We start from the raw sequence: 12,306 nt of genomic DNA on the forward strand, positions 1-12,306 counted from the left end.
TGCTGAAACTATATGCCTAAAGTGCCGTCCGAAGTGCTAAGTTCTTCTAATTAAACAAACACATAGCACTTAAAAGCACCACCTGTCCAGTTATAGAGCCAATGCATGTGCACACACACACACACCCTCCACATGATTTGGTTATTTATTTGCAAAATGTGTAAACATTTCCTTTCTCTCCAAGTTACACCCTTGCATATCTGTATTAAGAAGGGGAAAAAAAATCAGTCACTGACTGCCAATTTCCTAACGGGGTGGGGAAAAAACAAAGCAACTGAGAATAAAGACTGCTAAGGCTTAGCAAATAGCTTCAAGCTACCCTCAAACTCCATTGCACCTCACACACAAAGGAAGCCTCTGCTTAAAGGAATAGTTCTAAAACCCCAACCACATCCCCCCTGGATTGTAAAGGAGATCCTAGATACTTGGTAAAAGAGGGAGAGATCACTAGAGGGGGAAAAAATGGAAATAAAAATCTTTTAATGGAAAGAAATTCATTTACATATTGTCTCAAGTTATAACGAACCAATAAAACACAAAACACATATGTGACACATGATTCCAAATAAGATTGCCAATCCCAAGCAGTATTTTGAGAATCACCCAGGAGGTAGAAAACATCAACACCATATGATAAAGTGAACAAGACTACCAGGGTATGGAGAAAGAGCCCAAAGGGCCAGAGCTACGGGGGCTGCTTTTCTTTAGGGGCAACATCATCTCAGCGGCTACAAAATGCCTGTTCAGAAACCACTACATGACAAGGTGCAGCGATTATATAAGCAGCTTGAGTAATAAAGTGCACAGTCCCACGGCCTTCGTCAACCTGAAGAAGACAGGGCAGTAACAAAGCCAGATGAGAGGCCCCACCTCATTCCTGTGCCTGGGTCCATCCAGCCTCCAAAGTGGCATAACCAGACTGCTTTCACCACCACCATCCGGTGACCTCAAGAACCATGAGCACAATGTAGAGAGAAGGGTGTTGCCTGGGCTCTGAGACAAATGATACTTCTTGTTTGCCAGTTGCCAGAACATCTAAATGCCGGAAAGTGCAAACATCCCAAAGTTTTTGGTTTAATTCTTTCCTATATGCCCTCCTGCATCAGCTGCATGTAGATACCCCTGGGTATAAGAGGATCGAGGTCGGAATTTAAAAGTAATAATTAAGTAGGGGCACCTGGATGGCTCAGTCGGATGAGTGTCCGACTCTCGATTTCAGCTCAGGTGTCAAAATCTCACAGTTCATGGGATCGACCCCCACATTGGGCTTGGCTCCAACAATGCGGAGCCTGCTTGGGATTCTCTCTCTCTCTCTGTCTCTCTCTCTCGCTCTCTCTCTCTCTCTCTCTCGCTCTCTCTCTTCCTCCCCCACTCACACTCTTGTCTCTCTCAAAATAAATAAACAAAAAAATAAGTAATAACACTATTTGGTACTTATTTTATTAATTTAATTAATCCAATATTTAATTTCTATAACAATTATTCAATGTTTTTTAGTAAATATTTGCTTTGACATCAGGAACAACAAAACAAACCCAATTTTGGGGGCAGGGTGACACTCCCAAAGATGTAATGTGGGAAGTGGGAATTTAAATAGAGATATGAGAGAAAGCCAAATACAGCTTTCATAATCTAGCTATGCCATATATTTAAATACATGTCTTATATATTTGTGTAGTTGATATATATATACACCCTTTCATGAATAGAGCATGTGTATTAGAGCTTGTTAAAGCAAATGCTGCTGTGAAAATAAATGTAGATATAGTCTTACAACCTTAAATCAGTTACCTCACTTTAGTCATTTAATGTTTTATCTGATATGGATAGTAACTATTTGGTGAACTTAGGTCATATCTTAAAACTGCTCCTTCATCTACTATCATAAGTACCAACATATGCTGTCAAAGGATCCTCTGACTTGGAATGAACCTGTCAAAGAATCTAGCATTTAGAAAAATATAAATATTGGGGCGCTGGGGTGGCTCAGTCAATTGAGCAACCGACTCTTGATGTTGGCTCAGGTCAATGATCTCACACTGAGCGTGAAGTCTGCTTAAGATTTTCTCTCTCCCTCTGCCCCTCTCCCCTGCTCGCATACTCTAAAAAAAAAAAAAAAAAAAAAAAAAAATACACTCCCAAACTAGGTATGACATTTAGAGGATTCACAGAACCCCGCCCCCCCCGCCTCAAAGTACCAATCTAAACTATTCCTGATTTTATAGATGAGGAAACAGAGGCCCATGGCAAATGATATACCAGAAGTGCCAAAGCTAGTACTAGAAAAATCAGAAGTAGAATTTCAGAGTTTTGGGTAAATTGTTCTCCTTGCTCAAATCACTCTAAAAGTTTTTTCAGAACACTAGAGTATTCATTTGTTTGATCATAATCTCACCGAGGTCAGGGGCGTCTGAGTGGCTCAGCTGGCTGAGCGTCTGACTCTTGATTTCGGCTCAGGTCATGATCTCATGGCTTGTGAGTTAAGCCCCACATCGGGCTCCACATTGACAGCGAGGGGCCTGCTTGGGCTTCTGTCTCTCTCCCTCTCTTTCTGTCCCTCCTCTGCTCAAGCTATTTCTCTCTCTCTCAAAATAAATAAACTTAAAACAAATTTTTTTTTATAAAAATAATCTCACCAAGGGCAAAATCAAGCTTAATCGATACCATATGTCTTAATAGCTAGTACAGAATCACTAATGGGTGAAAAGACGTGGCCAACCACAACCAGTTGGGAAGCATACCCTATATTGGGTGTGGTGGTATGTAGTAAGTCACCCACAGAGCCTCTCACCACAGTCCCCTGGTAAATAAGGACACCTTATTTACATTTGCAAAATGCCTGCCAAGAATTGAGAGTCCAACAAAAATTCTGATTTTCCTTTGTCCGAAATGACCCAACTTCCCCATGAATCTCAGCTCCACTGGCTTCTTCTTGAATTAACCAAGTAAAGGAGTTCCAACAACCAACAGTGTCTTCACTGACTCACCCTGGGGAGGGCCTGGCCAAGAACACATGGACAAATGTTTCCTTTCATCTTTCCTCTGATTTCAGTTTAAGGCGAGGAAAGTCGGAAAATACTTATTAGTGTTCACCATACTTAAAAAAGAAACTAGCTACTCTTATGTTTTTAAAAAAATCACCTGAAAACTCTTATGAAGTCTCAGCTACTGAGTCAAACAGGCAACATCCATAAGAAGATTCCGAAAAATAGTAAGAATAATGGCTGTCATTTTTCGTACCAGTAAAACACACCCAAATGCACACTGCAGACATTACGGCAGTAAACTGTCACAGCAAACCTATTAGGTAAGCACATTAATATCCCTACTTTACAGAGGAAAGAGCTAACCTGGGGAGATGGTCGAAGAGGCAGGAGCTGTGACCTGAACACAGAATGGTCGCACGGCAAGACCCTCACGCCCACACCCCACATTTGTTTGAAAATACACTTGTTTCCTAGTTTGGTAATTCTATTGATTAAGTCCGGGTCGGCTCAAGATTCATACAGCAGGAACTGGTTTTTCAAAGCTTCCTCAAAACAAAATTAGACTTAAAAAGAAATTTGACCCACATTAGAATAAATTCGTTCAGAAAATGCTTTGAGAGCTCCTTCTGAGATTCAGCCTGCCTGCCTGCAACAATAGTTCTTTTTTTTCTTTTTAAGTTTATTTATTTTTGAGAAGAGGGGAGGGAAGTGGGTGGGGGAGGGGCAGAGCGACATAATCCCAAGCAGCTTTCCCCCTGATGTGGGGCTCGATCCCATGAACCATGAGATCGTGACCTGAGCCAAGACCAAGAGTCAGAAGCTTAAGCGACTGAACCACCCAGGCGCCCCTCATTATTTATTTCTTTATTCATCTCCCCAAACTCTTCAGTCTCACAATACAGATTCTTCCCCTGGGTTGTCAGTTTTTAAGGCCCTTGATCAGGTTGATGAGATCTCCTAATCATTTCTAGGGTAGCCTAGACATCTCTCTTTTCTGGATTTACTGTCTCTTCCCCTCTGTAACCATTTCCTGGACCCAACCAAAGCCCTTCTCTGCCAGAAGAGCAAGCCTTACCACACCACACACGTATCAAGGAAGGCTTCCACCTGGCCACACTCTCAATCTACAAGAGCAATATACAAAAGCATCTTTATCTGTTTCTGACTAGCATGTTTGGACCATCAGGCTGAGCCAGACAAATCACCTGGCTACCTAAAATCAACCTGTCTGCTTTCAAAGACATTTATTTAGTTCAACATCACTCCCCAGATCTGCAGAATCTAAATCACTGAGTAGTCTCTGAACAAAATACAAACACCAGAAGATATGTGCAAAAATATTCATCAAAGCACTATTTGTTATTCATCCAAACTGGATAGCACCTAAATGTCCAGCAACTTTAAGAGATATATAGGGGCGCCTGGGTGGCTCAGTCGGTTGGGCATCTGACTTCGGCTCAGGTCATGATCTCGCGGTCTGTGAGTTCGAGCCCCGCGTCGGGCTCTGTGCTGACAGCTCGGAGCCTGGAGCCTGTTTCAGATTCTGTGTCTCCCTCTCTCTCTGACCCTCCCCCATTCATGCTGTCTCTCCCTGTCTCAAAAATAAATAAACGTTAAATTAAAAAAAAAAAAGAGAGAGAGATATAATTGAATACCATTAAGAGCAAGGAGAATGAAATAAAACAAACTTATGCAATACTGTAGAAGAATTTCACAAATACAGTAAGAAAAATAAGCCAGACACAAAAGAATATATAGTACATGATTCTATTCACACGAATTTTTTCAACAGGCAAACTTATCAATGGCATTAGAAATCATGGAATCAGTTACCTCCAGGGACATTAGAAGAGGAGGGTTCTGGGGTGCCAGTAATTTTCTGTTAATCTGGGTGCTGTTGCAAAGGTGTGTCCATTTTGTGACAATTATTTCCTCAAGCCATCCACTTATGATTTGTGCACTTTCCTTCATAATTTATTTCCATAAAGAGCTGACTGAAAGAGACCCCAGAGAACGTCTGGTCTGCTCTCCTCAGTTGGCCTAAATAAAAGTAACTGTTTCCCATGTATGTTAACTATCTCAAGGACACACAGGAAATCCATGGAAGGTCTGGGACTGGACATTTTATCTCTTAACTCCCCATCTAGGTACCAAAGCTACCTCTCAAAAGTGGGAGGATGTTTCTCTAATTTCGTTCCTTGTGACTATGGCCAAACTTTAGAAGGATTAGGCTCATATTCCTGTTAAGAATACAACCCAGAAGGTTCTAGTCTCCTACCAAAAGCAGTGCCAAGAAGAGCATTTTAAACACCACTTACATAGGATATGGCCAATCAAAAAATGTCAGCACCAAATTCACACAGTGGGTTTTGCCCCTTAACAGTTGTGTACGGGTCAGCAAACTCCCTACCCTTCTCTGAACCTTAGTATCTTCATGCAGATCACTGAAATGTTAACTCCAACCTTGCAAGATTGCCATGACAATATAAGGTCATAGTATCAGAGCAGTGCCTGGCACGTTGCAAACACTTGAAAAAGTATTTGTTAAATGAATACTGATTGAATTGAATGAATCAAGTACCTATCACTTGGAAGATGCTCAACAAATAGCTAAGTATTATTATTACTGAACAAGTATAACGGGGAGGAAGAGAGTAAATAAGCTTATGTGAAAACACCTCATGTTTCTAAACGTACAGGGTCATTAAGGGGTTGACCCAATTCTCACTGGCTTCAATACAGTACTGAGATGGTCTGTGGGACAAAGAGCCATCAAGGATTGAGAAGAGGGTGGTGCTTTTTCTGTGCTAGCAGGTCTGTGTTTTTCTTCTCGCTGCCAACCAGATTTGCTCACTGACTGCCATAACACATCTAAATTCTACAATCACCTATGTTAGTCATAGCACTTTTAGAATTGAAAAACTTTTCCAGAGGGGGGTGGGTCATCAATTGTCACAGACTTAATTAGTAGACGGACACAGTCGAGTAACTTTACTACTGGGAAAAAATTTACACACTCAATATACAGAAAGGTAATTACAGGCTTTACAAGTGTTGGAAATAAACAATGCAGAGGAGAAAGTTTACTCACATTTTTAAAAGCAAGTTTAATGGTGATTTTTTTTCTTCAGCTCTTCAAATTTTCCATGTACTTCTTAGCAAACTGATCCATAAAATTCTTCTATACTGAAAAGAAACAAATATAAAAAAGATAAAATTAATTTCAAATTATAGCACACCAGAAAAAAAATACAGCCTATAAATGGTCAAGTATTGTATAAGCAAAGAGCATCAAACTAGATAACACATGTGTAATTAAAAACATGAAAATGTGTTAAGGACCAACAGATTTAACTAACTTCCTTCCAGTTCTTTCTTTGCTTCCTCCCCCTTTTTTCCTCCCCTTGCCCCCAGCATTCCCTTCTCCTTCTTCCTTACTTCCCCAGTTGCTGGACAACCTCAAATATTCGTTGAAGCCTGAGTTTCAGCAGAAAACCACCATCATTCATTTTTATAGCACAAAGTACCTGGCACATGTTAGGTACTCTATGAATGTTTGTTGAGTAAATGAACAAATCAAAACTTGACAATATTTGGTGGCTAAAGTTAAAAAAAAAAAAGGAAATTATTTTCTTGTCCAACAAGACCAATCAATATGCAGACAATATGGCAGAAACATATATACCGTTTTCTAGGCTTGCAATTAGACTTGACTGATTTCCTTACCTCCTGTAAATAACAAATACTTAGAAAAAAAATTTCCAGTACTATATGTATGGGCATGTATATCCTCACCATTACAGTAATAACATATTTTGGTCGTTAAGGAATATTTAGGAACAGAAGTTCCTTTAGAGGTGCTCACTACTCAAATGAGAAAGCAGAAGTATCTCCAAGTTAAATACCAGATATGTTACCTTACATGTGTTTCTCAAATCTATATATAGTCAGAGCCAGTCCCGGATAAAATTATGAAGGAGCTGTGTGGTTCCTTCCTTCTTTAATCTGTCCTTTTGAGGAGCCAGTGACCCCAGATGTTTAAGGAAGGAAGGAAAGAATAGGATCAGATCTGTGGCTCAAACAGCTTAACGCATATCCTTCCTAAGGACATTTGCATTTGAAAAAGACCTTCAAAAGAGGCAGGTGCTTAACACGGAAATAAAATGCATTATTGACAACAGAATTTCAGGTATGAATGGGGGATAGTGGCTGTCTTAAAGAAATCTCTCCACTCAGGGAAGCATCTGCCCATTCTGTCTCCCCTAAAGCTGGCTTCATGTATGACCCACACAGACACACCAATCCAGGTGAATTTTAAGCGATTAATGATGCACGCATAAGCCAGCCTAATTTTAAGACTAGTCTGTGCTCCAAAAGTAAACAGTTGTATTAGTCAACAGCTTTCCACATGAGTGTTTAGGAACCCTACTCCACAGGTGCTTCTGAGAAAGGCAGGAGTGAGCGACGTGTGGCAGCAAGTACAGCAGCCTCTCTCTTGTCTGTTGTAGACTTAGATCCAAGATTGGGGTTAGGGAAGGGGTTTCCTTGAGCGCTCATGAAAGGGCTGAAATTGATGATTACATTAGCAACTAGCACAGAAAATCCCAATGAGTTCATAACCGAACAGATATAAAATCATCATCACACCAAAATCCTGTTAGAAAACACCATTTCTAACAGGGCCTTTGTGGGGGAATGTGAGTTCTACGCGGGGTCCCAGAGCCCAGGTCAACCCGGGTCTGAGCAGACAAGAGCCTCGCCTGTGCTTTCAAGTCCTGCCCTGCAACCAACAGCAGAAGGAAGGGATCAACAGTGAGGGACAAGACTACAGTGGGGACAACCTGAGGATGTTCCAGAGGTGGGGAAAGAGAGGCCTCCAGCAGGGAGGAAGACACAGAGGGTTTCTGTGAGTCAGCTACGTCCCCAGGCCCCTTCCCAATCCCCATCAGCCTCGTTGCTAGAAATTACACGTGCAAGGTTTAGACTTCACCATAGGTCAGGGCCTATCAGGTACAAACGAGGACAGAAAAATCAGTGGAACGGGTTTAAAGAGAAGAAAAAAAATACATACCTATATTCTGTAAGACCCAATTCAAAACATATAAAATAAAAAATTTTAAAGAGAATTGTAAGAAAGTGTTCCCTGAACTTGCTCCAGACGATTCTATTCAATTGAGAAGCACTGAGTATTTTCAATCCCTCCCTCTGCACAGAGCTCTGATTATTTGACCCAACCAAGACTGAATACATAAAAACATTTATAAACATGAACCATTGGGTTTTTTGAGTTTCCATCATGAGCCTTGTTTAAGTAAGTCAAAGATGTCCTTTGTTACACAGTTTTGATCGAATGCAAGAGAATGTAGTCATTTCCTCAGAAACAGATGTAAGTTATAAATATGAACTAACCAACAAAGCCACTCACAAAAAAGGTTCACTGACAAGTTTAATTTAAAAAGAACACTTTATTAAACTGAAAAGTAAGCCAGAAAAACATCCAAACCCATGCAAACAATATTCCTAGCAGAAAAACCTGTTGTGTAATGACAAGGATAATTACAAATAGCATGTTATCTGACTCACATATTTTTCCTACACAGAAATTACAAAAAAAAAAAAAAAAAAAGACAAAAAACCAAACAGTCTGTATTTGTGTTCTTTTAATAAAACAACCCTTATCATCCTGCCCAAATCACAGATTTCAAATTCTAAGAAAAATCCTCCAGGCCATTACATCAGCAACTTCTATACATCTCTTTGAGATGGGAAAACACATTTATTACTATTGGTGACTTTCTAAATCCTTTAGATCTTCTCAAGCATGACCATCACAACTGAGAATAACACATTAAACATAATCATTTGGAGGCGAAGTTATTGTTTATTATAATAATACCTGGGTTGTAGTTTGAGGTGTTAGGGTTCAGAGCCTACAGCCAAGAAAGAATTCTTGAGATTCGGTGCAAAAAGATGATTTTATTAAAGCACAGGGACAGAACCCGTGGGCAGAAAGAGCTGCACTGGAATTGGGTCAGGTGACTGGTTATATAGCTTCAAGTTGGGAGGGGGTAAGCCTCCTCCAAAGAATTTGGAAACAAGGTTTCCAGGACCTTGAGGGGGCTAGCTATTGCTTGGAAAAGGTCATTTACTACTGTTTAGTAAAAACTCGGTCCCTTTGATTACTCAAAAGGTCTCATCTGAGGGCCTTCAGATGTATATCAGGGGGCCATAAGCTTGCAGTAAGACTGCCAACATATATGGGGAGGGGGAGGGCAAGGCGGGCAGACATAAAGAAGTTTCCAAAGGATTTTTTTTTTTTTTTCAACGTTTATTTATTTTTGGGACAGAGAGAGACAGAGCATGAACGGGGGAGGGGCAGAGAGAGAGGGAGACACAGAATCGGAAGCAGGCTCCAGGCTCCGAGCCATCAGCCCAGAGCCTGACGCGGGGCTCGAACTCACGGACCGGGAGATCGTGACCTGGCTGAAGTCGGACGCTTAACCGACTGCGCCACCCAGGCGCCCCTCCAAAGGATTTTTTTTATTATGTTCAAGTAGACAGACTTACAGGATGCTGAGGGTCAGGATAATGTTAAGTTCAGATTCCCTTTTGCCCCTAGCAAAGTGTCATCAAGGCACCTGAGCTTGCAGAGGAATGTCACTCTGCCTGTCTCAAGAACCTGTCAATGGGCTGTAGGGAAATTTGTTTTTCTTCTGCCTTCCTTTCCCACAGCAATACCTATTTCATAGATTAAAACTAAATGGAATGCAAAGTCTCTATTCAGGTATAACTTAAGCATCTGAAGCATAGGTCTGCACAAACAGTCTGCAACCTGTTTTTATAAATAAAGTTTTACTAGAACACAGCCATACCTTATCAATTACAGCTTCTGCAAGACACAATGACAGAGCTGAGTAGTTGTAGAAGAGACTGTAAGTCCTGCAAAGTATAAAATACTTATTAACTGATCTGTCCCTTTAAGAAAAAATTTCCTGACCTCTGGTCTCTATATCAGTATAGTACAGTCGACCAGTTAAATACACTCAGTTGACTAAATCTTGAAATAAGAAACACTAATCCTGGTTTAACCATCTTGCTAGATAACTACCTAAGTCACTTGACCTTTAGCTGCTTTAATTTTCTCATTTACAATAATAGATAATATTTATTGGGAATTCATGTACTAGGGACCATTCTAAGGGCTTTACTTTTAGTAAATGAACAATGAACTCATTCATTTAATTCTGGCAAAAATGCTCAAAGTAAATGATTATCTCCATATTACAGATGAGGAAACTGAGGTAGGGGAGTTAAATAATTTGCCCAAAGTCACATTGCTATTGAGTGGAAAAATCAGGATCAGAACTTGGGCAATTTGGGTACAGAGCTGGTATTATTAATCTCTGTGCTATACTGATAATAATTTTAAAAGTTACAGATAATAAAAAGAAATCTCAACAGGTTTGTGGGTTAGAAATGTTAGGAAAAGGCAGTAAAGTATACCTCTGCACAGTTTAGGATAAGGTACCTAAAATAAGGTACTTATTTATATACATCATATATATATATCATATATATATATATATATATATATATATCAGATATATATCAGATATATCATATATATCAGATATATCAGGTATATATCAGATATATCTGATATCACATATAGATATCATAATATATATATCATATATACATATATCATAAATATATATATTTATATAATGGACTTCCACAGACTTGCAAGAATCTTCTGATTCTAAGATTAGGCTTACCGTGGGGGTATGGGGAATATAAAAATCCAAAATACTCTTTTTTTTTTTTTTTTTAACCAAGGTAATCAAAGAACCAAACTGACCAATGTCTATCTTCCCCATGGTAAGCTAAGGCCTGTCTAGACACTTTAGGACTTTCAAAAAGCCTTCTGAATAAAGACTTACCAGGGACCCTAAATCTTCCAAATTTGTTCCCATCTAGTCTCATCCTGTGCTTGGTTTCCCAAGTCTTGGGAAAAGGCAGAGCAAACATCCACAGAAATTATGGAAAGACTTCTTCACAGCCTGGCAAGAACAACTGTGTCCAGATACCAATCGCTGCATGGATCAGGAAGACGTCCCCTAGTGAATCATCCCCCCCACTTCCTGAAGTTCACCAGGATGTCTGGAGGAAATGTGTCACCTAAATGTAACCCAGTGCTCTTTTGTACTGAAAGACAGGTTTACACAATCCAAATAAAACAAAGGGAAAATATATGTACTGCCAAGTTACTCATCACCAACTTCACATTTAGATAGAGATGGTCATAGCCATCTTTTCAGTCAGACTAGTCTTTCATTGGCTCACAGTGTCTACAGAGTCAAGATCAAATCCTTGACTTTGATATTCAAGACCTTTCTCATCTTATCCCTTAGCTACTTTTCAAATCTTACCCTTTTATTTTCAGTCTTTCATGTAACAAGGATAGCCTGTTTCTCCCTCTCACATCACCTCTATTCCTGCTTCTGAGCCATACTCACTCTGTACTCCATTTTCTCTTCTATTATCAACACCACATCCACGGCAAAGGCCAAATCTCTGTGCTCAATATTGTGATATATAATTTGTACTTCATGTGAGTACTGGATCCCCAGAATCCCAGGGGAAAGAGGTACTCAAAAGACTAAAGTAAAGCTGTATATTAAAGGTGTGAAAGTGCTACAGGACATAGATTACAGGACCCAAAATGACTTTACAGAGAGCCTAAAGTTGCAGGGGTACCCAAATGGGATAAAGGTTTACACCACGCACTTCAGAGCTGTTTAGGCCTATGTCCAAAATCCTGGCTCCCTGTGTCTGGAAACAGAGTGCAGTCGTTACAATCAAACAAGTTAGTTTGATGCCTAACCATGCTCAAAACCGTATTTGTAGCCAATTCTCCTGTCTTGCTCAATCAAATCTCTCGTATTCTCCTTTTCTCACTGCCAACGGGATTGAGTGTTTCGACCTATTCATTCATTTGGGCATTTAATCACATATTGATTTTCACTGTTTAAATATTCCAGAAGTGCATTTTGCCTCCTCAAGAAGACTTTGTTATCAAAGAATGGATTCTTTCAAATAGACCCTTGGCATTTTCAAATTTTAGGTTCAAGGTCCCTGACAAGTAGTACTAGCTTAGCTGAGAAGCAATTTAAATCATAAGGGTGGGCTGTCTGGGTAGTTACATAGGGCCAGTCAACCATAAACATCCGTATTCCAGCATGGCTTTGTGTTCTGCCTATAAAGTAACTCATATGAACAGACTTAAAACTTATTTCTTTCTGGGATGCTCAGAAAA

At 39.9% G+C, this 12,306-nt stretch overlaps 1 protein-coding gene across 11 annotated transcripts in view; it reads right to left on the bottom strand.

Annotated features, from left to right (window-relative positions):
• PPFIBP1 (PPFIB scaffold protein 1) overlaps window positions 1-12,306 on the bottom strand; it is a 173,461-nt gene that overhangs the window by 110,641 nt on the left and 50,514 nt on the right. For 10 of the 11 annotated variants that reach the window (XM_086713770.1, XM_086713768.1, XM_086713773.1 and 7 more), the window contains one exon: window positions 6,079-6,173. The gene's annotated coding sequence lies outside the window, so the exon portion shown is untranslated. The remainder of the gene's footprint in view (window positions 1-6,078; window positions 6,174-12,306) is intronic. The other variant, XM_086713766.1, reaches the window with a different exon arrangement.

This window comes from Puma concolor, chromosome B4 (genome assembly GCF_028749965.1).
Source record: "Puma concolor isolate L17-30 chromosome B4, mPumCon1.1.hap2, whole genome shotgun sequence".
Lineage (NCBI taxonomy): Eukaryota > Metazoa > Chordata > Mammalia > Carnivora > Felidae > Puma > Puma concolor.